At 50.0% G+C, this 21,864-nt stretch overlaps 1 protein-coding gene across 13 annotated transcripts in view; it reads left to right on the top strand.

Annotated features, from left to right (window-relative positions):
* Positions 1–21,864, top strand: part of nab (NGFI-A-binding protein homolog) — an 844,405-nt gene that overhangs the window by 611,378 nt on the left and 211,163 nt on the right. The gene's annotated exons all lie outside the window — the stretch shown is intronic.

Genomic DNA, 21,864 nt, shown 5'->3' with positions numbered 1-21,864 from the left:
AGTACGTGATGGTGATGCAGGAGTCAAAGCACGTGTACTTGATGCGTCTTTTCCTGGTATGCATAAAATTTGAAGTTGGCGAAATATACACTTTTAAAAGTAGCGTCCGCACTTATACGTACAACAGAAGTGGAGGAAAGGTAGCGTATCCCATAAACTACTTATAACGAAAAGTGTAAGTGACTTACATTGTAAGTATCAGAAGTTTTAAGTGCCGGCGGGGAAGTGTTACTTTAATGACATTGTATCAGACATGGCAAGAGGCTATACTGAGACATCCTCTGAGGTGATTGCATATTGTTCATGGGAAGGACGTGACGAAACGACCCTACACCCTCCCCCCCGACACACCAGCCAGGGAGACGACCCATCTGCGGGTTGGACGACTCTTCGACCCGACCCTACCTCACCACGCCTTAAGAACGACCTCTCCTCTTTAGTCAGAGGACCTTGTTAGGACCGTCTCTGCCCCGCCACGACCCTAGGAACGACCTCTCTAGTAACCAGACGACCATCTGCACGACCCCATCAGACGCCCAGCCAACACCCACTATGCATAACTCTTACGACGACAGAACAGAGGAGGGAAAAAACGACAATAAATAACAAGAAATAAAGAGATTGCAACTCCTCAACTGGAAATATCACCTCAGAGTAAAAAAAAAAAAAGTTATAAAGAAGGCGAATAAAAACAACAAAAAAAAAAAGTAGGAAGAAACATTGTGAGCAATGAATTCAAGAGTCGTCAGGGACTCGTGGAGTTTATTCACGGGTGGGGGTGGTAATATAGGAGGAGGAGAATGAATACTAGGAGAAAAAAAAAAGCGAATATATGATGTGTTATATGCATTTGCAATGGTCGACGAAGTATTTTGCGCAAGTATATTGACCGTGTTCGGTATCCGTTCCCGCGCTGAAAAGTCGGGTGATTCTGAGCGAATTTCTCCTCTGTTGAGTGGGAAATATGAGGGAAGCGTTGCAAAACTCCGTCTCTCTCTCTCTCTCTCTCTCTCTCTCTCTCTCTCTCTCTCTCTCTCTCTCTCTCTCTCTCTCTCTCTCTCTCTCTCTCTCTTTTTTTTTCTTTTTTGCATGTCCAGCGGACAAATTGCGTACTTTTGTGTCCTCGCTCAGCAAATTGGTCGCCTTTTTTTTTTCCCTCTCTCTCTCTCTCTCTCTCTCTCTCTCTCTCTCTCTCTCTCTCTCTCTCTCTCTCTCTCTCTCTCTCTCTCTCTCTATTTTCTATATCCACTTTTGTGCAAACTGTACGTAACGGGGAAGGGAGGGAGGGAGGGAGGGGGTGAGTGAGGAAATTGAGGGAATGTTTATCGCTTGTGGTCCACTAGATAGATACAAGGTTTGGCGACCATCACGCCCCATCATCATAACGCTCTCTTTTTTAAGCCCCCCCCCCTTCTTTTCCCCCCCCATCCCCCATCCCCCATAGTCGCCACCACCACCGTCCTCCGTGCCAGATCACCGTCCGATCTCCATCTCTACTTCCATCACTATCACCATCATCCTCATCATCCCCATCACCATCATCACTGCATCTATACTTCCATCACTATCACCATCATATCCCCATCACCACCATCACTAGTGTAGTTATTAGCGCCGCCTCCATCTCACCATACCATCTCCATCACTCCATCATCTCCATTGTATAGATATGAAAATAACAGACCATTCCATCGCGCTACAATTGCTGGGAGAGGCAAAGAAAATCTTTTTACGTCTCCCCGCTACTACAGTCAGCCTTCTCCTGTTGGTCACATACGAAATCCAGAGCCCTGATGCTGGCCACAGGATGCGAGGCAGTGCGAAGCCACCCAACCCTCCACACCTCCACCCACCCCCACTGTACCTGTCGTCCAGGGAAGCCAGTCATCCAGTTCCAGAAGAAATGGTCTTCGCAGTTCCAGGGATGTTAGCTTTCCAGTTCCAGTGAAGTTTAAGTCTTCCAGTTCCAGGAAGGTAGGCTTCCACTTCTAGGGAAGTCAGAGTCTTCCAGCTCCCGGGAAGTCGGTCATCCAATTCCAGGAAGTTAGTCTTCCAGTTCCAGGAAGACAGTTTTACAATTCCAGGAAGTCATCTTCCAGTTCCAAGGAAAATAAGTTTCCAGTTCCAGGAACAGTTTTAGTCATTCATGCAGTTCCATGGAAGAGTCTTCCAGTTCCAGGCAAGTCATCCAATTCCAGGGAAGTCATCCAGTTAATTCCCCCATGGGAAGTTTTACTGCCAAAGTTAGAGTTAATGACCATGCCTCCTGGATGATTCAGATGAATGACTCCAGAAAAAACAAAACAAAAAAAAAAAGTGGAAAAAACTTATGTAGAAAAATAAAAGTGTTTGGATGTATTAAACGAAGATCCACGCTTGCTTCCAGAGCCCCCGACCCGGGGAATGAAGATATAGAGCGGCTAGTGTTGCTACAGCAGAGAAGAGATTACAGAGAAGAACAAGAAGAATAATCCTACGTGCAATGTTCCTTGACTTTCCACTTTGTATAGAAAAGGGGGCATAACCATCAGGGATATGTATATATATATATATATATATATATATATATATATATATATATATATATATATAGATAGATAGATAGATAGATAGATAGATAGCTATCATCAGTGTTGGGTGAGGAGCTGCTTATCCTCAGTCAGTCATGTACAGAAACAGGAATTGAAGACGATGTGTCAGGTAATGAGCGTCCAAAGTGATCCCGTCTGTACCTTACTGACCCTTAACCTTTGACCTCATCGCGGCTTAAAGACTTACTTGTGTGCAGAGTGCGCTGTTAACAGGGTCGGATTTGCGAGTGGGATCATACGCTTATTGGATATGCATAGATAAGTCTTTGCGAGAGGCAGAGTGTGTCTCATCGCTCGCCCCGGGTTTTACATTGTTAATATGATGACTCGCGTGTCTTTCACAATGTTTATAGAATTACTTAATTGCCTTTCATAGTGTTTACATAATTACTCATTTGTCTTTCATATTGTTTGTAGAATTACGTGTTTTCGTCATGTATGGATCGGGAGTTCTACACTTGTAGGGTCCCGTTTCATAAACCATCTATCGCTTCATATAATGATTTCCTAAACTTATGTATATAATAACCCTGTCTGTAGTTACGACCTCACAATGTGTGTGTGTGTGTGTGTGTGTGTGTGTGTGTGTGTGTGTGTGTGTGTGTGTGTGTGTGCCATTCGTCCAACACTCAGGTTCTATCGAGGCTCATCCTCATGTCTTGTCCTCATCTTGTGTTAGGGACTTCACGTTCTGCAACATGTCCATTTTCGCAGACCGAATCCTAGTGTATAAATGTATTGATACGTACAGACATACACACGTCTGTACAAGTGTGTGTGTGTGTGTGTGTGTGTGTGTGTGTGTGTGTGTGTGTGTGAAGATTGTGTTAGTAGTTTACCCTAGCTGGTGTGTTCTGCCCAGCTGGTGTGTTCAGCCCAGCTGGTGTGTTCAGCCCAGCTGGTGTGTTCAGCCCAGCTGGTGTGTTCAGCCCAGATGGTGTGTTCTGCCCAGCTGGTGTGTTCTGCCCAGCTGGTAAGGGAAGCGATATGTGTTTTACCCGGTATGTCTAGACTCAGTGCAGTAATGGATCAGGTCAAACGTTTCTTCCTGGTGTTCCTTGCATAACCTTATCCTTCTCACCTGGGGAGGCTCCCTCCTGCTGGTCTGGGGAGGCTCCCTCCTGCTGGTCTGGGGAGGCTCCCTCCTGCTGGTCTGGGGAGGCTCCCTCCTCCTCACCTGGGGAGGCTCCCTCCTCCTGGCCTGGGGAGGGGAGGTCAACCTTGCTGTAGACACAGCACGTCCCTGGTGGAGTTCCTGTCTTCGTGTGTTGGTGGTCAGTCATCACCTGTCCTGGGACTCATCGTCATCTCTCTCTCTCTCTCTCTCTCTCTCTCTCTCTCTCTCTCTCTCTCTCTCTCTCTCCTGTATACCCGTCGTTCTTGCACGGGGAGGGTCGGGCCGTCGTTGTGGTGGTCGTGGTGGAGAGGAAGAGGGACGGAGGGAGGGGGTCGAAGGCGACGAGCTGTCGTGTTCAGCGCGGGGCGACCGCGTGTGTCGTGGATGCGACTGGTGGCGTCCCATGCATCCCCATCCCTCCAGTACCGGTACATCCCAGTGAACCCCCCTCCACTCACCTGACATCCCATTCCATCCCATCCCATCCCCCCCCCACATGTTGCTTCCTCCCCACCCCCTCCCGCCCCATTCCAAGCCATTAATTAACACACTCAATAAATTAAATCTTTATCCCTGAAACGTAGTCGACAATTCTTTCTTTCTTCTTCTTTTTTTCCCTCCCCCAGTATGAATAAATTAAAGGTATTTGCATATGTATATCTTTTTTTTTTTTGTTCTTATATATATAAATATACACACATCGTATTGCCATGGGTCGTTAGTGTTGTGCTCTTCGGTAGTTCGTTCCCTTCGTCAGGGTTGGGCTGAGGAGGTCCCCACGAGAGAAGAGAGAGAGAGAGAGAGAGAGAGAGAGAGAGAGAGAGAGAGAGAGAGAGAGAGAGAGACCAGCAGCAGCACCAGACCCAGCCAACATTCGATAATACAATAATAATGGGAACTGCTAAAGTGGGGGGAGGGGGTGTGTCCCCTCTCTCTCTCTCTCTCTCTCTCTCTCTTTTCTCCTCCCCTTCCCTCCCTCCCTGCCTCCCCTTCTCCCCTCCCACTGATGTAAATCTGACAGGTAAAAAGCAACACTGGGGGTGGTGGTAGTGGTTCCTGATGCAGGAGCTACGAGAGATGTGGCCATGAGTGGTGAGGGGCGAGTAGGGGGCCCTGGTTTGAGGAAGACTCATACGAAGGGGGTGAAGGAGGGAGGGACGTTTTTTTTTTATGAGGTGTGGGGAATAGCTGAGGTTGGAGGAGGAGGAGGAGGAGGAGGGGTCATAGCTGAGGTAGCAGGAAGAGGAGGAGGGGTCATAGCTGAGGTAGCAGGAAGAGGAGGAGGGGTCATAGCTGAGGTTGCAGGAGGAGGAGGAGGGGGTCATGGCTGAGGTTGCAGGAGGAGGAGGAGGAGGTCATAGCTGAGGTTGCAGGAGGAGGAGGGGGTCATAGCTGAGGTTAGAGGCGGCTGAGTGTGCTATAGCTGAGGTTGGAGGAAGGGGGAGAGGAGGACTTACAGCTAAGGATGGAGGAGGGGGTGGGGTTATACCTGAGGTTTAGAGGTTGAAAGGTGCTGTGTGTGTGTGTGTGTGTGTGTGTGTGTGTGTGTGTGTGTGTGTGTGTGTGTGTGTGTGTGCAGATAACATATATAAGAACAGACTGACTTCGTTGGTGGCAGCGGACGAATAACACACACACACACACACACACACACACACACACACACACACACACACAAGGGTTTACACAGCGACTCACAGACACGATGAGGGAAAAATATGCACATGTACACATCCATATCAAGTGTGTGTGTGTGTGTGTGTGAGGCCGGGAGTCGAACTGGGGGAAAATGGGCGTGTACACACTGGAGCCAGGATGGCGAGGGAACACACACGAAGGGAGAAGAGTCAAATGTCCACAGATGGCAATAAAGCAGGGAGAGAGGGAGGGGAGGGAGAGAAGAAAATGCAAAGACGGAAAGAAAATGTAGAGAGGAGCAGGGGAGGAGGAGGAGGAAGAGCAGTAGCAGGGCATGTCTGAGAGAGAGAGAGAGAGAGAGAGAGAGAGAGAGAGAGAGAGAGAGAGAGAGAGAGAGAGAGAGGAAGGGAGAGAGGGAGAGAATGAGGGAGGGAGGGAGGGAGGAGCCGGCAACGACGGTAAAAACTGACGACAAAAATCCTTATGAAAAGGAGGGGGGGGGTGGTGGTGAGGGGGGGAGGATTCCCCCACCGAGGACCTCTAGGGGGTTGGGGGGGGGAGGAAAAGACCACCCGCCCCCCTTCCCCCCTCCCCTCCCCCACCTTCAACTGACCATTAGCAAATGGGAAAAAAAAGAGAGAGTGTGTGGGGGGGGATGGGGGGGAGAGGGAAAAGTTGGGAGAAAAGTCATGAGAATGGCCAAAAGAGAGAAGTAATTGGGCCGTGGGAAATAAATAGCGTGTGTAGGAGGGACCTCAAAAATTGGTTATAAATATATGGGCTACTGAAAGATGTAGGAGGGGGGGAGGGGCCAGCCTGGCTCCAGGGGGCTGAATAGAGAGAGAGAGAGAGAGAGAGAGAGAGAGAGAGAGAGAGAGAGAGAGAGAGAGAGAGATATTTGGGTCGGACATGACTGCATGGATTATTAAGTACGGCGCCAGTGTTCCCCTGCTGCTCGAATGGAGCGCAAAATGCGCAGGAGAGGGAAAAAGAGAAGAGGAGGAAAGAAAAAAGAGAGAAATGGAAAGAAAGAAATCGCTTTGGGGGTGGGGAGGGGAAAGGAAGGGGGATAGGGATGGGGGGAGGGAGGGGGGGAGACGCCGATAAAGTTGCTGCAAGGGGCGGGGGCGGGGGTGGGGCGGGGCGGGGGTGGGGCGGGGCGGGGCGGGGCGGGGGGGGCGGGGGTACAGTGCCGCTTCTTTCACGGATGTTAAATTGAATGCAGCTTTGTTCAGCTGCCGTAGAGCGGGTGAGTGCAGATGGCGGAGTGTTTAACGTGGTCGTTTTTAAGTAGCTGTGACTGACTGTGATTTCAAGCGCTTGTGGGGGTAGGTAGGGGTGGGGTTGGGGGGGTTAGAGGTTTGGGGGGGATGGAGAGAGAGAGAGAGAGAGAGAGAGAGAGAGAGAGAGAGAGAGAGAGAGAGAGAGGGAGGAGGTCGTTTTGGGGGAAGGGTTAGAGTGTGTGTGTGTGTGTGTGTAGCCTCGAACATACACGATTGCTCTATCCTCCCCCCTCCCTTCTCCCCCCCCCACCCTTTGACCTGACCAACCCTCAGCTAAGGGTCAGGTGAGAGGGGGTCTCTCCGTCGTGCAGGAGATGATGCCGTACTTCACGTGCCACGTAGGGCCGTGCTGACGTAGCGTGACGTACTGAGTCAAGCGTTTGAGAAACAGTCGTTGCTGAGGTCAGCACAATAGGGTAATGAAGGCAGGGATAAGGTCCTGTCTGGGTGATTAGGGGTCTCGCCCGTGTGGTGCTCCTGGATTACCGAACCCGGATGTGATGGCGGGAAGGGGAAAAAAAAACTCATTAAATCCGACTTGCGCAATAGAGATTTTTTTTATTTTATTTTTTTTTTTGTCTTTCTCTTGGATGACCGAGCGAGCGAGTTGTTGGACAGGATGACGCTGTGCTTGCCTTAAGAAGTGTTGAGAGACGGAGGAACCTCATCTGCTGAGGGTAAATGATAACTGCTGATGAACAAAGATGAGATAAATGAGAGATAATGATAAATAAAGTACGGGCGGGAGACTTTATTGGATTGGTAATGGAGAGTAAAGGAGCCGGCTGGATTACATGGGAGATCTCTTACCTCCCCTCTCCCCACACTGTGGGAGAATTACCCCCCCCCCTTTCCTCTCCCCCGCCCTTCCTTCCCTTCCTCCCTCACCCCCAGTCCTGACCTGTCGTTGTATCTTCAGCAGTGTCAGGTCAGCCTCAGGTCCGGGACCTGACCTCTTACACACCCCCCCACCCCCCTCCATCCCCCAGCTTCCATCCACCTGACCTGACCCCCCACCCCTCCCGAAACCCCCCCCCCCCTCCAGCAGACTTAATGAGCGGCATAAGTTGGCATTGGTGTCATGCGGTGGCGTGTGGTGTCATGCGGTGGCGTGTGGTGTCATGCGGCATTGTGCCAGGGCCCTGTGTCACACCGGATGTATCGTCGCACAGTGCCTTGCCCTACGAGGCAAAGTGTCATACAAGAGTGTCACTCGTGGCAAAGGTGTCACGAGACGCGGCTGTGGTGTCATACATGGATGTCGCGTAAGGTGTAGTGTGTCATACATGGGTGTCGCGTAAGGTGTAGTGTGTCATACATGGGTGACGCGTAAGGTGTACTGTGTCATACATGGGTGTCGCGTAAGGTGTAGTGTGTCATACATGGGTGTCGCGTAAGGTGTAGTGTGTCATACATGGGTGTCGCGTAAGGTGTAGTGTGTCATACATGGGTGTCGCGTAAGGTGTAGTGTGTCATACATGGGTGTCGCGTAAGGTGTAGTGTGTCATACATGGGTGTCGCGTAAGGTGTAGTGTGTCATACATGGGTGACGCGTAAGGTGTAGTGTGTCATACATGGGTGTCGCGTAAGGTGTATTGTGTCATACATGGATGTCGCGTAAGGTGTAGTGTGTCATACATGAGTGTCGCGTAAGGTGTCAAATTCTTCCTCATGAATCAAGTCGTCCTCATTATTCAAAGTCTCATTCATACACAAGGCTCTCACATTAATCAAAGTCTGCCTCATTAATCAACACCGCCCCATTAATCAAGGCGGCCTTATTAATCAAGACTTCCTCATTAATCAAGACTTCCTCATTAATCAAGACTTCCTCATTAATCAAGACTTCCTCATTAATCAAGACTTCCTCATTAATCAAGACTTCCTCATTAATCAAGACTTCCTCATTAATCAAGACTTCCTCATTAATCAAGACTTCCTCATTAATCAAGACTTCCTCATTAATCAAGACTTCCTCATTAATCAAGACTTCCTCATTAATCAAGACTTCCTCATTAATCAAGACTTCCTCATTAATCAAGCCTTTCCACTTATTCAAGGTCTTGTTCCTTAATCAAGGATTCACTCATAATGAAGACTTCCTCATTAATCAAGGATTCACTCATCAATCACGACTCCCTCATTAATCAAGGCTTCCTCCTTACCTCGGTCCACACTGGAGTGGGACGGGACGAATCTCACTGGAACTCCCGTCTGGTTTATTTACCCTCATGAACGAAATCCACTGGAAGTGAGAGTCTGGTGTGTTCACACACAGCCTTGCCTCCAGGTCCCCCCCCCCCCCCCCCCCCCCCCCCCCCCGGATTGTTGCTGGCCGGTCAGCCTTTAAGATAATGTACAGACGAAGTGGTTTGCTTAGATCGTCCGTTAAGATAACGTACAGACGACGTAGTTTGCTTAGATCGTCCGTTAAGATAGAAGACGCGGATCGTTGCTTAACCAAGATAAGCGCAAGATAGTGTTGAGATAAAGGAGAGGACCTTGCTTAGAGCAGATGCTCAGTGTATATAATCCCATTTTTTTTTTTTTTTTTTTCCAAAAGAAGGAACAGAGAAGGGGGCCATATGAGGATATTCCCTCAAAGGCCCAGTCCTCTGTTCTTAACGCTACCTCGATAATGCGAGAAATGGCGAATAGTATGAAAAAAAAAAATATATATATATATATGTGTATATATATGTATATATATATGTATGTGTGTGTATATATATATATATATATATATATATATATATATATATATATATATATATATATATATATATATATATTATCCCTGGGGATAGGGGAGAAAGAATACTTCCCACGTATTCCCTGCGTGTCGTAGAAGGCGACTAAAAGGGAAGGGAGCGGGTGGCTGGAAATCCTCCCCTCGTTTTTTTTTTTTTTTTTTTTTTTAATTTTCCAAAAGAAGGAACAGAGAAGGGGGCCAGGTGAGGATTTTCCCTCTAAGGCCCAGTCCTCTGTTCTTAACGCTACCTCGCAAACGCGGGAGATGGCGAATAGTATGAAAAAAAAAAAAAAAAAAAAAATATATATATATATATATATATATATATATATATATATATATATATATATATATATATATATATATATATTGCAGCTGGAGACGTCTTTCTGAGCAGTTGGAGAGACCTTTTAAGAACATCTTCTTCTCAGTCATTTCAGAGAGAGGGGGGTAGAGGGTTGGGGGGGGTGATGAGTAGTTCTTCATTACCTTGAAGTTGACGTAGAAGACGACACCAACGCGTCATGTCCCAATATCCCAACCCCCTCCCCTCCACACCCCCCCCCCCGCCCATCTCATCCCCCCTCCCCCACCACCACCACACTCTCCCTTCCCCCCTCCCCATCCCCCCCTTCCTCCCCCCTCTCTCTCCCGTGTTGTCATACAATTTATTCGAGCCATTGTACGTACCCCGGGGGTTTTTTCCTTACATTGTCACTTTAATTATTTCACTTTTGGTATAATTGTGGTGCGCGGTTCTGTTTTTACTCCCGGGCGCGCGGTCCTACGGGTTCACCGGCTCCATACGTAATTTGATTAGCGATATTTTTGACCGGTGTCGGATACAAAGACAAATCCAGCTTACTGTAATGATTATACAGAGGCATTTGGCGCGGCCGGGTTAAGTAAATTCGTGTATTGATTGCGCTCTGCCGGTACAGCGGTGGATCTGTGCGTCTCTTATCGCGTTAATTGCGTCGATTTGACGATTTTATGGAGTGATTTATGGGATTTTTTTTTTCTGAGGGGGGCGGGGAGGGGGTTGGGGGCTGGGTACGACGCGAGGTCAAAATTACGTCGCTCGCACATCTCCCTCTGGTCGTAGAGGGCGATTTGAATGAGCGATTTCCGCCTGTGTGTGTGTGTGTGTGTGTGTGTGTGTGTGTGTGTGTGTGTTGCGTACCTGTCGTAAAAGGCGTTGAAGATTGCTACACACGTATCCCCTGCATGTCGTAGAAGGCGATTTAGAGAGACAATTGCCTTCTAGGTTACGTGCATGTCGTAAACGTCGTTCGAATGAAGAATAGTACCTCTGCATTACGTGCATGTCGCAAGATTGCGATCGAGAGGGAGCGCTGCCCACGTAACCCCCGCGTGTTGTTGCAGACGACTAAAGAGTAATGGGAGGGGGGGAGGGAGGGCTGCCTGGAAACCCGCCCCCTACCCCACCCCCCCTCTCCTTCCTCTCCACACCTCCTGTATTATAACGTATAAAAAAGAAACTAAGCGAAAGCATTTTAGCGAGACTTCTCGACTCGAGGACACAGTCGTTCTGTTCTCGGCGCTCCCTCGCCAACGCGGGCAAGTAGAAGAAAAGAATACGTCATTTTAAGCGTCTGTAAACGTATTTACATCCGTCACTTTTGTAAATCAGATTTATTTTTTACACTTGTAAATACAGTGTGGTAAATTGTCTACCGTTGTTCCCAGGTGTGTGCGTACGTCGTCTTAGAATCTCTACACCTACGGTACACTTACGGTACGCCCACGGTACACTTACAGTACGCCCATTGTATACCCTCAGTACACCCATGGTATACTCATGGTACACCCACGGTACACTTACGGTACGCCCATGGTACACCCTGAGTACACCCACGGGTAGTACACCATGGTAGTGCCCTTATGATCATTTCATATGGGACGGACGCCCGGTAGTGCACTTATGATCCTGTCGCATGGGACGGACGGACGCTCGGTAGTGCCCATACGTTGTTATCTGCGACGGACGCCCGGTAGTGCCCTTTGCAGTGTTGTTGGACTGTCCTTGACCCAGGAAGAGCCACGGTCTCGTAACCATAGTTCGTACCAAAGGGGCGTGCGACACTGTCGTACTGAGCAAGTCTCTGATTGGCTGATCTCGGAGACTCGGTCGTATAAAAAAAAAAAAAAAAGGCCATCAATACACGGGAGTTGATGCGAGGGGGGGTCGCACGCATCGTACCTGTGAGAATTAATGGATCGGAGGGTAAAGGCGCACCCCAGGTGGAGCTGAGTCTTAATGAGACATGATTGAGAATCACTGGGGGTCGGAGATGAGACACACCTGGACAGATGAGAGGGATGTACAGGGGGGTGGAGATGGTATATCGTTAGATTATAAGTAATGATTGCGAGCACACATTAGAAACCGGGTGATCGTGCATATACTTTGCATACTGATGAGAAAGGGTTGGCACGTTTTTATCGTCCCAGTTGATCGAGATGACGAACGCTCGTGTGTGGTGGTGTGAGGAGCGCTGGGAAAAATATGAATATAGTTATTTTCTTACATGTTGGATGCATTACTCATGCCAGAGATGGAGACTCCTTCACAGGTTTAGTTCAGATCTTCACTGCTACAGGGTGGGCGTTCACTGCTACAGGGTGGGCGTTCACTGCTACAGGGTGGGCGTTCACTGCCCCCAGATGGTAGATGGAGTTGCGCCCCAGTGATGGGGACAGGTTGGAGTAACTGAGATGGAGTTGAATCCCAGTGATGGAGACGGAGTTGGAGTAACTGAGATGGAGGAGTTGAACCCCATTGATCTGGTGAGTGATGGAGACAGAAGTCGAACCCCAGTTGATGCTGAAGTCTCTCCCTCTTCCCCACCCCCAGAGATGGAGGATGGGCATCAGCGTTGGAGATGAGCTTTGTTGGTGGAGTGGAACACACCCCCAGTTGATGGCTTCCATTGATGACTAGGAACCCCAGTCGTTGAACCCCGGGATGGAAATTGATGTGGTGGTGCGGGAATGGCGCTGGTGATTAAGTTTATTAATGGGAATGGACTCTGTTGGTGACGCAAGGCTGGACGTTGACCCTCACACAGTGGTGGAGAGGACAATGATCGACCCGGGTGACGACCAGCTGTTGGGGACTGACCCCCCCACAAGTGGTGGAGACCACAAGTGATGGGCCTTAACGCCGAGTCAGTGTTGGGAGAATGACCCCCAGTGGTGGAGAACAACCCGAGTCATTAACCCAAACGAGGGACCCAGTGTTGGAGGCTGACCCCCAACCCCCTCCTCAGTGGTGGAGAGGAACCCTAGTGGTTGACCCTGCTGACTAGGCTTGACCTTATTACCACCGGGTGCATGAGCGCATAGCAGAGGTCAAGGTGAAGGCACAGAAAGGTCAGTTGTGATGACCCAGCTCCTCAGAACTAGGAGGCGAGGTCATCGCCTCACTAGATGACAGGAGGTGAGGTCATCGCCTCACTAGATGACAGGAGGTGAGGTCATCTGCCTCATTATATGACAGGACTCGAGGACATCACCTCACTCTATGCCAGCTCACGACTCATGGTGTCTCGTGTCCACGTAACACCAGAACTGTCGTTTTTAAGCATAAAAACGTTTTGAATTGCGGATCACCTGACCTCGTATGAGTGACCAGGCAGTAACGAATACGTGAGGATGATTATAATGTATCAGACGATTACGATGAATAGTTTAATTAATGATTAATTTAATTAATCTTCTCCTTGAGTGCCATTTGACCCTTACCTTGTCGTCGGAGGACATAGTACGGGAAAAGCTTTGCCTGTGTCATAAGACTGTCATGTCAAGGGACTTCTAGTGAAGGTTCTCGCCAGACAACCATATGCTAATGAGAGGAACAGGTGGAAAGGAATGGAAGGGGAAGATATGGCCCAGATTGGCGCAATGGAATGGGTGTCGTTTTGGAGAGAGAGAGAGAGAGAGAGAGAGAGAGAGAGAGAGAGAGAGAGAGCTAACAAAGGGGGGAGAGAGAGACTGAGAGAGATAGAGATAGGACGTGAGAGACTAGAGGCCAGGAGTGGTAATGCTCTTGTCTGTACAATATAATCCATTTTCAAGAACCCCCTCCCCTCTTCTCTCTCTCTCTCTCTCTCTCTCTCTCTCTCTCTCTCTCTCTCTCTCTCTCTCTCTCTCTCTCTCGCCTTCCCCTCATCTGCATCTACCCCTTTTCTCCTCTTTTATGTACTCTCCCTAATCTCATTTTTGTATTCTTTCCTCCCCTCTCCAGTTCCCTCTTCCCTCGCCCTCTTATTTTGCCCCGTCCTTCCCTCCTGAACCATTTCATCACTCACTCTTTTAGCGTCCGCCCCGCCTCCTCCCCAGATATTGTGTTCACCCCAGCATATATCTATCTCCCCAGCTAGCTCTTCCTCCGCCGTCTCTTCTCTCTCTCTCTCTCTCTCTCTCTCTCTCTCTCTCTCTCTCTCTCTCTCTCTCTCTCTCTCTCTCTCTCTCTCTCTCACACACACACACACACACACACACACACACGCACACCCCAGTACCTCTCCCCCGTCTCATACCCTCCTCCCCACCTCCCCTCCTTCCCTCCTCGCTCCGCCTTCTGTTCCACTGCTCTCCCATCCTTCTGTTCCACTGCTCTCCCGTCCTTCTGTTCCACTGCTCTCCCGTCCTTCTCAGGGACAGAACTCCTTCTCCTGATACCTTGGGATTGTGGCTTAGGACCCGCTCCCTCCCCCCCCCCCCAAGGCTTGCCCAAACGCCCCTCTCTCCCTTCCCCCCACATGTTCCCCCCCCCCCCCCCCCGCAAGACCCAGGGAGTGTGCTACGCCGGCGAAGCTGCAAGTGTCGGGTAACTCCCCCCTCCCCCCTCCCCCCTCCCCTCCCCCCGATGCATTATCAGCTGATCCCCAGCGCAGCTGCGCCTCCTAGAATGAGGGAGAGGAAGCCTAAAAGGGAGAGAGGGAGAGTTGGAGCGAGAGAGAAAGGAAAGGGCGATAGGTATGGACGAGGGAGAACAAGATAGCTGGAGGAGGGTGGTTGTGAAAGGGAGTGAGTGAGTGAGTGAGTGTAAGACGCAGTGTGAGAGGAGTGGAGCGGCCAGGGCTGGTCAGCAAGGGAGAGCAGCCAGAGGGAGATTAAAAAAAAAAGATATATGGCAAGAGAGAACGAAGATACGAGTGGAGAATCAAATTTGAAGCGAGGGGCATAAAGAGGAACGGAAAATATTAACAGAAGGGTGAGCAGGGGTCGAGGAAACAGGGAGAAGGGAGTGAGCAACAGGGACTAGAGAGAGAGAGAGAGAGAGAGAGAGAGAGAGAGAGAGAGAGAGAGAGAGCAAAAGACGACTCAACAAGAATCAAACACTGGGAATTAACCAAAGGGAGAGGAGGGGGTCAAGAAAAGAAGAGAGAAAAGAAAAAAAAAAAAGAGAGGGAAGTGACCCCACCAGGATCAGGAAAGGTTGGTGACGGACGATTGTGTTTCTGTAGTGTGGTGGAGCCGGCGCCCTTGGGTTGCTGAGGAGAGAGAGAGAGAGAGAGAGAGAGAGAGAGAGAGAGAGAGAGAGAGAGAGAGAGAGAGAGGTTTGCACAGAGAGATGATAAGAAAACTTTAGATAGTAGCAGATAACGAGAGAGATATGTAAGAAGAGAAAAAAAAACAGTTACAAGGGAGGGGAGAAGATAAAGACACAGAAGAATGGATGTATAAAAAGTTAGAGAGAGAGAGAGAGAGAGAGAGAGAGAGAGAGAGAGAGAGAGAGAGAGAGAGAGAGAGAGGAGAAATGAAAACAAGAATTGATATAGAGGCGACTGTTAATGAACATGGTAGGGTAAAGGAATAAAAAAAAAAGGGAGGAGGGAGGGAAGAGGGGATAGAAAGGAGTGACGGGGAGGAGGAGAGATGTGGTGGAGGAGGGAGTGTGTATGTGTGTGTGTGTGTGTGTGTGTGTGTGTGTGTGTGGTAGGAGTGGCACAAGCCAGCCGGCTGCTCCTCGTACCACAACACTAGAGCCACCCCCCCTCCCCCCCCTCCCCCCACACGAATAAACCATCCACACCTACAGCAACACGTGCAAAAATGATTCTGGCAGAGAGAGAGAGAGACACAGAGAGAGAGAGAGAGAGAGAGAGAGAGAGAGAGAGAGAGAGAGAGAGAGAGAGAGAGAGGCTCATAAACACCGGTTTCAGGCCAGTGTTTGCTTCGACCCAGTCTTAGATGGGGGATGGAGGAGGGTGGGGGGGGGGGCAGACTAGCGTCCGTCCTCCTTAGTTAAAATGGGTGGAATTGGATGGCTGCGGGACGCAAGTAAATAGGGAGGGAAATGGAAGTAATTGGAAGCTGGTGTGGGAAATTGGTGTTACCAAGGCCTGAAGGACCTGAAACGTGTTTCCAGTTTGTTTTGGAGGGAGAGGAACAAAGTGAGTTGGGCCACTTCAGTTTCAGGGAGTTCTCTTGTGTTTGGGCTCTTATGTTTCAGGGAAATGTTTCTCCCGACCCTCTTGTTTCAGGGGAACGTTCCTCCAGACCTTCGTGTTTCAGGGGAACGTTTCTCCAGACCTTCGTGTTTCAGGGAAACGTTCCTCCAGACCTTCGTGTTTCAGGGGAACGTTCCTCCAGACCTTCGTGTTTCAGGGGAACGTTCCTGCAGACCCTCGTGTTTCAGGGGAACGTTCCTCCAGACCATCGTGTTTCAGGTGATCCCGCCAGTGAGATTCCCAGTTTCCCGTGACGTTTCTTCGGCCTCCTAGTTTCAGGAGGCGTTGCCAGAAAGGCTCCCCAGAGTTTCACGTGGGTGAGTGGGGCGGGTTGGGGGGAGGGGGGGGGGTGGTGGATGGATTAAGAACAACACGGCTCCCCGAGCAACGAGGGCCTGGGGGTGATGCTAATGGCTTGTTTGGAATAATTACTATTACGACCCGCTGGCTACTCCGCCTCGTGTTGCCCCTCCATCTTGGCCGGGGCTGATCTTAACACACACCCCCCTCACACTGGGGTCTTGGGCGTGCCGCTCTAGGTCTGGGCTAATTATGTGTCTCAGTCTGTGTAGCCTTGCCTGGTCCAGGTCTGTCTTGGACTGTTCCAGGACTGTCTTGGGCTATTCCAGGTCTATCTTGGTCTGTTCCAGGACTGTCTTTGACTACTCCAGGTCCGTTTTGGGCTGTTCCAGGACTGTTTTTGACTTCCAGGACTGTCTTGGGTTGTTCCAGGACTGTCTTGGGCTGTTCCAGGTCTGTCTTGGGCTGTTCCAGGACTGTCTTTGGCTGTTCCAGGACTGTCTTGGGCTGTTCCAGGTCTGTCTTGGGCTGTTCCAGGTCTGTCTTTGACTTCCAGGTATTTCTTTTGCTATTCCAGGACTGTCTTGGGCTGTTGCAGGTCTGTCTTTTGGCTGGTCCAGGTCTGTGGCCGTAGCGCTAACGTTTACTGGAACCATTTTTAGCAGCCAGTGACACACAGGAGATTGCATCATTCCCTTCTCCCTCCGCGTCATCTCTTCCTTCCTCCCTCCCTTGCATCTCTCACTCAAACACCGTTCCCTCCATCCCTTCTCATCCTTCACCCTTACCTCACTTCCTTTAGACCTTACCTTTACTCATTATAGATTAATTTGATGATGATGCTAGTCACATCAAAAAGTGATCCTCTTTTCCATACTCCATAACTTGAAACCATCGGTTTGGAGTCGTGTCCTTAATGACCGTTCTTCGAATTGGGAACATATTCCAAATGTCGATCTTTATCCTCACTTACATTTGCTCTTGATCATTTATTCTCGCTTTACTCGCGTTCTTTTTACGTCCAAGACCTGGAGGGTACCTACCACACGTGCCCCGTGTGATGGATCGGAACACCGTGTCGAGCGACGGGCGTGGCTTGGGGTAGCGGCCCTCTTGCCATAGGAAAGGTGTAGGCGCACGACGACGCAAGGGCTACTCTCTCTCTCTCTCTCTCTCTCTCTCTCTCTCTCTCTCTCTCTCTCTCTCTCTCTCTCTCTCTCTCTCTCTCGTTCCACACACCACACCTCCCTCCCTCCCTCTCCCTCCTTCCCCTCCCTTGGCCACCTAGGGAGAGAGAGGGGAGGGAGGGAGGGTGAAGGCAGAGACGCACCAGTCAGCTGCAGTTGTTGCAAATGCAGCCAGATGCATTGTTGTGAGGGAGAGGAGCCGAAGAGAGAGAGAGAGTGAAAAAAAAAATGTTATTAATGAATATCCCTGCAAGAGGAGGAGGAGGAGGAGGTGGGGGGGCTGGGCTGGGATGGGTTGGATCCCACCATCCCGGGAGCTCTCGCCACTTTGATCTTGTCTTTATAACTTAGTTTGCCGATATTTTGTTTGGCCATATTTTAGCATATTGGATCTTTGTGTATGTGTGGGGGGGGGGGGGGGGGGGGGGAGGACGATGCAGCCAGCCCTCGCCTTTCTCCTCCCCCAACCCCATTTGTTTTCAAGACCGATGAGAGACGCGTCGGATACGTAAATAAGTATATGTAATTATATATAATATATATAATATATATATATATATATATATATATATAATATATATATATATAAATATAGGGATAGGGAGAAAGAATACTTCCCACGTATTCCCTGCGTGTCGTAGAAGGCGACTAAAAGGGAGGAGCGGGTGCTGGAAATCCTCCCCTCTCGTTTTTTTTTTGATTTCCAAAGAAGGAACAGAGAGGGGCCAGGTGAGGATTTCCCTCATAAGCCCAGTCCTCTGTTCTTAACGCTACCTCGCAAACGCGGGAAATGGCGAATAGTATGAAAAAAAAAAAAAAAAAATATTATATATATATATATATATATATATATATATATATATATATATATATATATATATATATCCCTATGAGTCCATGGGGAAAATGAAACACGATAAGTTCCCAAGTGCACTTTCGTGTAATAATCACATCATCAGGGGAGATACAAGAAAGAATCAAAACAGTCAGTTGATATACCAAGAAGAGACGTAGCTAGGACGCCATTTGGTAAACAAATGATTGTTCAAGACTGACAACGAGCATTATACATGCATATGTATATATGTATAATCCTTCGATGGCGTAATCTTCACCCCAAAATTGATGTGGTGTGCGTCACAGTAAACGTGTCACATCATATGTGAAGTGATGTGTAGTGGGAGTACATATGTGAAGGTGTCCTACACCCCAGTACTGGCGAATTAGAGTTTGAGTCATGATTTGGGATCACAGTTGTGATGTTGTGTCCTGCGTCGACCCGATGAATGGAAATGAGGGTTTACGATGACTGGAGTATTCATAGCACAAGGTATACATGCAGAGTGTAAGGTATACATGATGAGTGTAAGATATACATGATGAGTGTAAGATATACGCACGTGTGGTAAACGAGTGTTTACGTGGACAGGAGTATTCATAGTGTGAGGCATACGTAAGAATGTAAGGTATACATGTGGGTAAAGTATACGTAATGCACCTCTCAAAGGCGGGCTTATAATTAATGTAAGGCAACGGTGAGCAAGAGAGTGTGTGTGTGTGTGTGTGTGTGTGTGTGTGTGAGGGGTATAGTGTGGAACAGTATTGATAAACGAGGCACAATTAGCCACCCACTTTCAAAAGGGGCTCTCTCTCCCCTCTCTCTCTCTCTCCCCCCCCCTCCCCACCCCCTTTCTTCTCTTCTCTTCTCTTCTCCCCTCACACCCACCCCACCGCTAATGCAGCTGCAGTGTGCAGGGGGCCGAGGGGAAGCTGCAGCCGGCCTACGAGGGGAAGTTGCAGCCGGCCTATGAGGGGAAGGAGGAATAGTGCCCGACGTCCAACCCAAGTCCCCTCGTTCTCAACCCAAGTCCCCTCGTTATCAACCCAAGTCCCCTCGTTCTCAACCCAAGTCCCCTCGTTATCAACCCAAGTCCCCTCGTTATCAACCCAAGTCCCCTCGTTCTCAACCCAAGTCCCCTCGTTCTCAACCCAAGTCCCCTCGTTATCAACCCAAGTCCCCTCGTTATCAAGTCTCTCGTGCGACGGGAAAATATGATCCACGTACACCCCACGTACACCCTCCCCCTCCCTCCCCCCCTGAGCATCACCGATTGACCGTTGAACAGCCCCCTGGTGTTCATCTGCCATGCCTGACCTCTGACGGGCTAATGGCCATTAGGTTGTGGTTGTTGACGACGACGATGGTCATGAATGTGGTTGAAGGGTTGTGCCCAGCGCAGGAGGAGCAGCTGCCTCACCTTCTGCCGACCTGGTCCGTGTGGACCACAGGCTGGGGTCAAGAGTGGACGACGAACAGAAGTATATTGAAATGAGGATTTGAGGGGATGGAGGGTTGGGGAGGGGGGGTAGGGAGGAGTCTCTCAACCCCCCTTCCTACTCCCCTGCATTCTTCTCCCCACCCCCTTCCTCCCCCAAGCAGCCGTAAGGGGTGGAAAGGTAAAAAATGAGTTGTGAGGGGTGGAAAGGGGAGATGATTGAGTGTGAGGGGGGGGGGGGGGGGTTGGAGAGACTGCATAGGGCTAAGAGTTGGTGGGAGAGTTTATGGGGTGTGGGGTTGAAGGGGGGAGGGGAGTGTTACGAGACGTGGGAAGGAAAGTTGTTTGGGGTTGAAGTGGTGGGGGGTTGGTGGGGGGTGGGGGTTATACAGGATTACCGTAGCCTAATTGGCGTGGCTGTGTTGGAGGAGGGGGTGGTGGTGGGGGGTGGGGGGAGAGTAAGGTGTATGTGGGGTTCTGGCGAAGGGAGGTGGGAGACAGAGAGAGACAGACGAAGAGACCCCGGAGGTGTGGCGCACAGATCGAAGATCATAGTGTAAGAGAGAGACAACATCCGGTCAGTGGGAGATGCAGAGATATTCACTGAAGGAGAGACGTGGAGACATATTCCAGTGGATGAGAGACGTGGAGACATATTCCAGTGGATGAGAGACGTGGAGACATATTCCAGTGGATGAGAGACGTGGAGACATATTCCAGTGGATGAGAGACGCGGAGACATATTCCAGTGGATGAGAGACGTGGAGACATATTCCAGTGGATGAGAGACGTGGAGACATATTCCAGTGGATGAGAGACGCGGAGACATTTTCCAAATGTAGAGATAGAAGAGGTACAGAGGAGAGAGATGGGCAAAAGGGAAAAAGGTGGGTGGTAGGGGGGGGGGGAGGTTGAGGGGGGCGTCACTGTATAGCCCTATTGCCTGTGCCTCCCTCTCCCCCTCCCCCCTCCCCCCTCCCCCCCTGCCGGCTGGGTTCATCTCAAAAAAAGTGTATTTGCAATTACACCGGGAGGGGGGGAGGGGAGGGTGTGGGAGTATGTATAAAGATCAGGGGAGTATATGTAAAGGTCAGGGGAGAGTATATAAAGATAAGGGGAGTATGTATAAAGATAAGGGGAGTGTATATAAAGATAAGGGGAGTGTATATAAAGATAAGAGAAGGAGGAGAGGAAGGGATTGGTAATGAGTGATGGCGGTGCTCATAACGGGGGAGGTAGATAAAGATGGGGGAGGTAAAGAAGTGGGGAGAGGGGTGGATGCTCGTTAGTGAGGGGAGACGAGAAAAATTACTGTGTATGATCCCCTTTCTCCCCATGTGTCCTTTCCCTACCCACGCCCTCCCCAAACCCGGTGTACCCTCCCCATGGTCTCCCTAACCCCATGTACATACCTCCCCACGCTCTCCTCCCACCCCGTGTGACTCGTCATGGTCTCCACCCCGTGTGTTCTCTCCCCAACCACGTGTATTCCTCCCAACTGGCCTCCTCCAATCTGTTGTGTATAGCGAAGTTCACTGCAGTACGACCCTCGTGTACGACGGTACGACCTCTGAGCGCGACGCGGTACGACCCTCGTGTACGACAGTACGACCTCTGAGCGCGACGCGGTACGACCCTCGTGTACGACGTTACGACCTGTTGAGTACGTCGGTACGACCTGTTGAGTACGACGGTACGACCTCTTGAGTACGACGGTACGACCTCTGAGCGCGACGCGGTACGACCCTCGTGTACGACGGTACGACCTTTTGAGTACGACGGTACGACCTCTTGAGTACGACGGTACGACCTGTTGAGTACGACGGTACGACCTGTTGAGTACGACGGTACGACCTGTTGAGTACGACGGTACGACCTGTTGAGTACGACGGTACGACCTGTTGAGTACGACGGTACGACCTGTAGAGCACGTCGGTACGACCTCTTGAGTACGACGGTACGACCTGTTGAGTACGACGGTACGACCTCTTGAGTACGACGGTACGACCTCTTGAGTACGTCGTTACGACCTGTTGAGTACGACGGTACGACCTGTTGAGTACGACGGTACGACCTCTTGAGTACGACGGTACGACCTGTTGAGTACGACGGTACGACCTGTTGAGTACGACGGTACGACCTGTTGAGTACGACGGTACGACCTGTTGAGTACGACGGTACGACCTGTTGAGTACGACGGTACGACCTTTTGAGTACGACGGTACGACCTCTTGAGTA

Source organism: Panulirus ornatus, chromosome 10, assembly GCF_036320965.1.
Source record: "Panulirus ornatus isolate Po-2019 chromosome 10, ASM3632096v1, whole genome shotgun sequence".
NCBI lineage: Eukaryota > Metazoa > Arthropoda > Malacostraca > Decapoda > Palinuridae > Panulirus > Panulirus ornatus.
The sequence above is the reverse complement of the archived record's forward strand: the minus strand, read 5'-3'. Positions and strand labels throughout refer to the sequence as shown.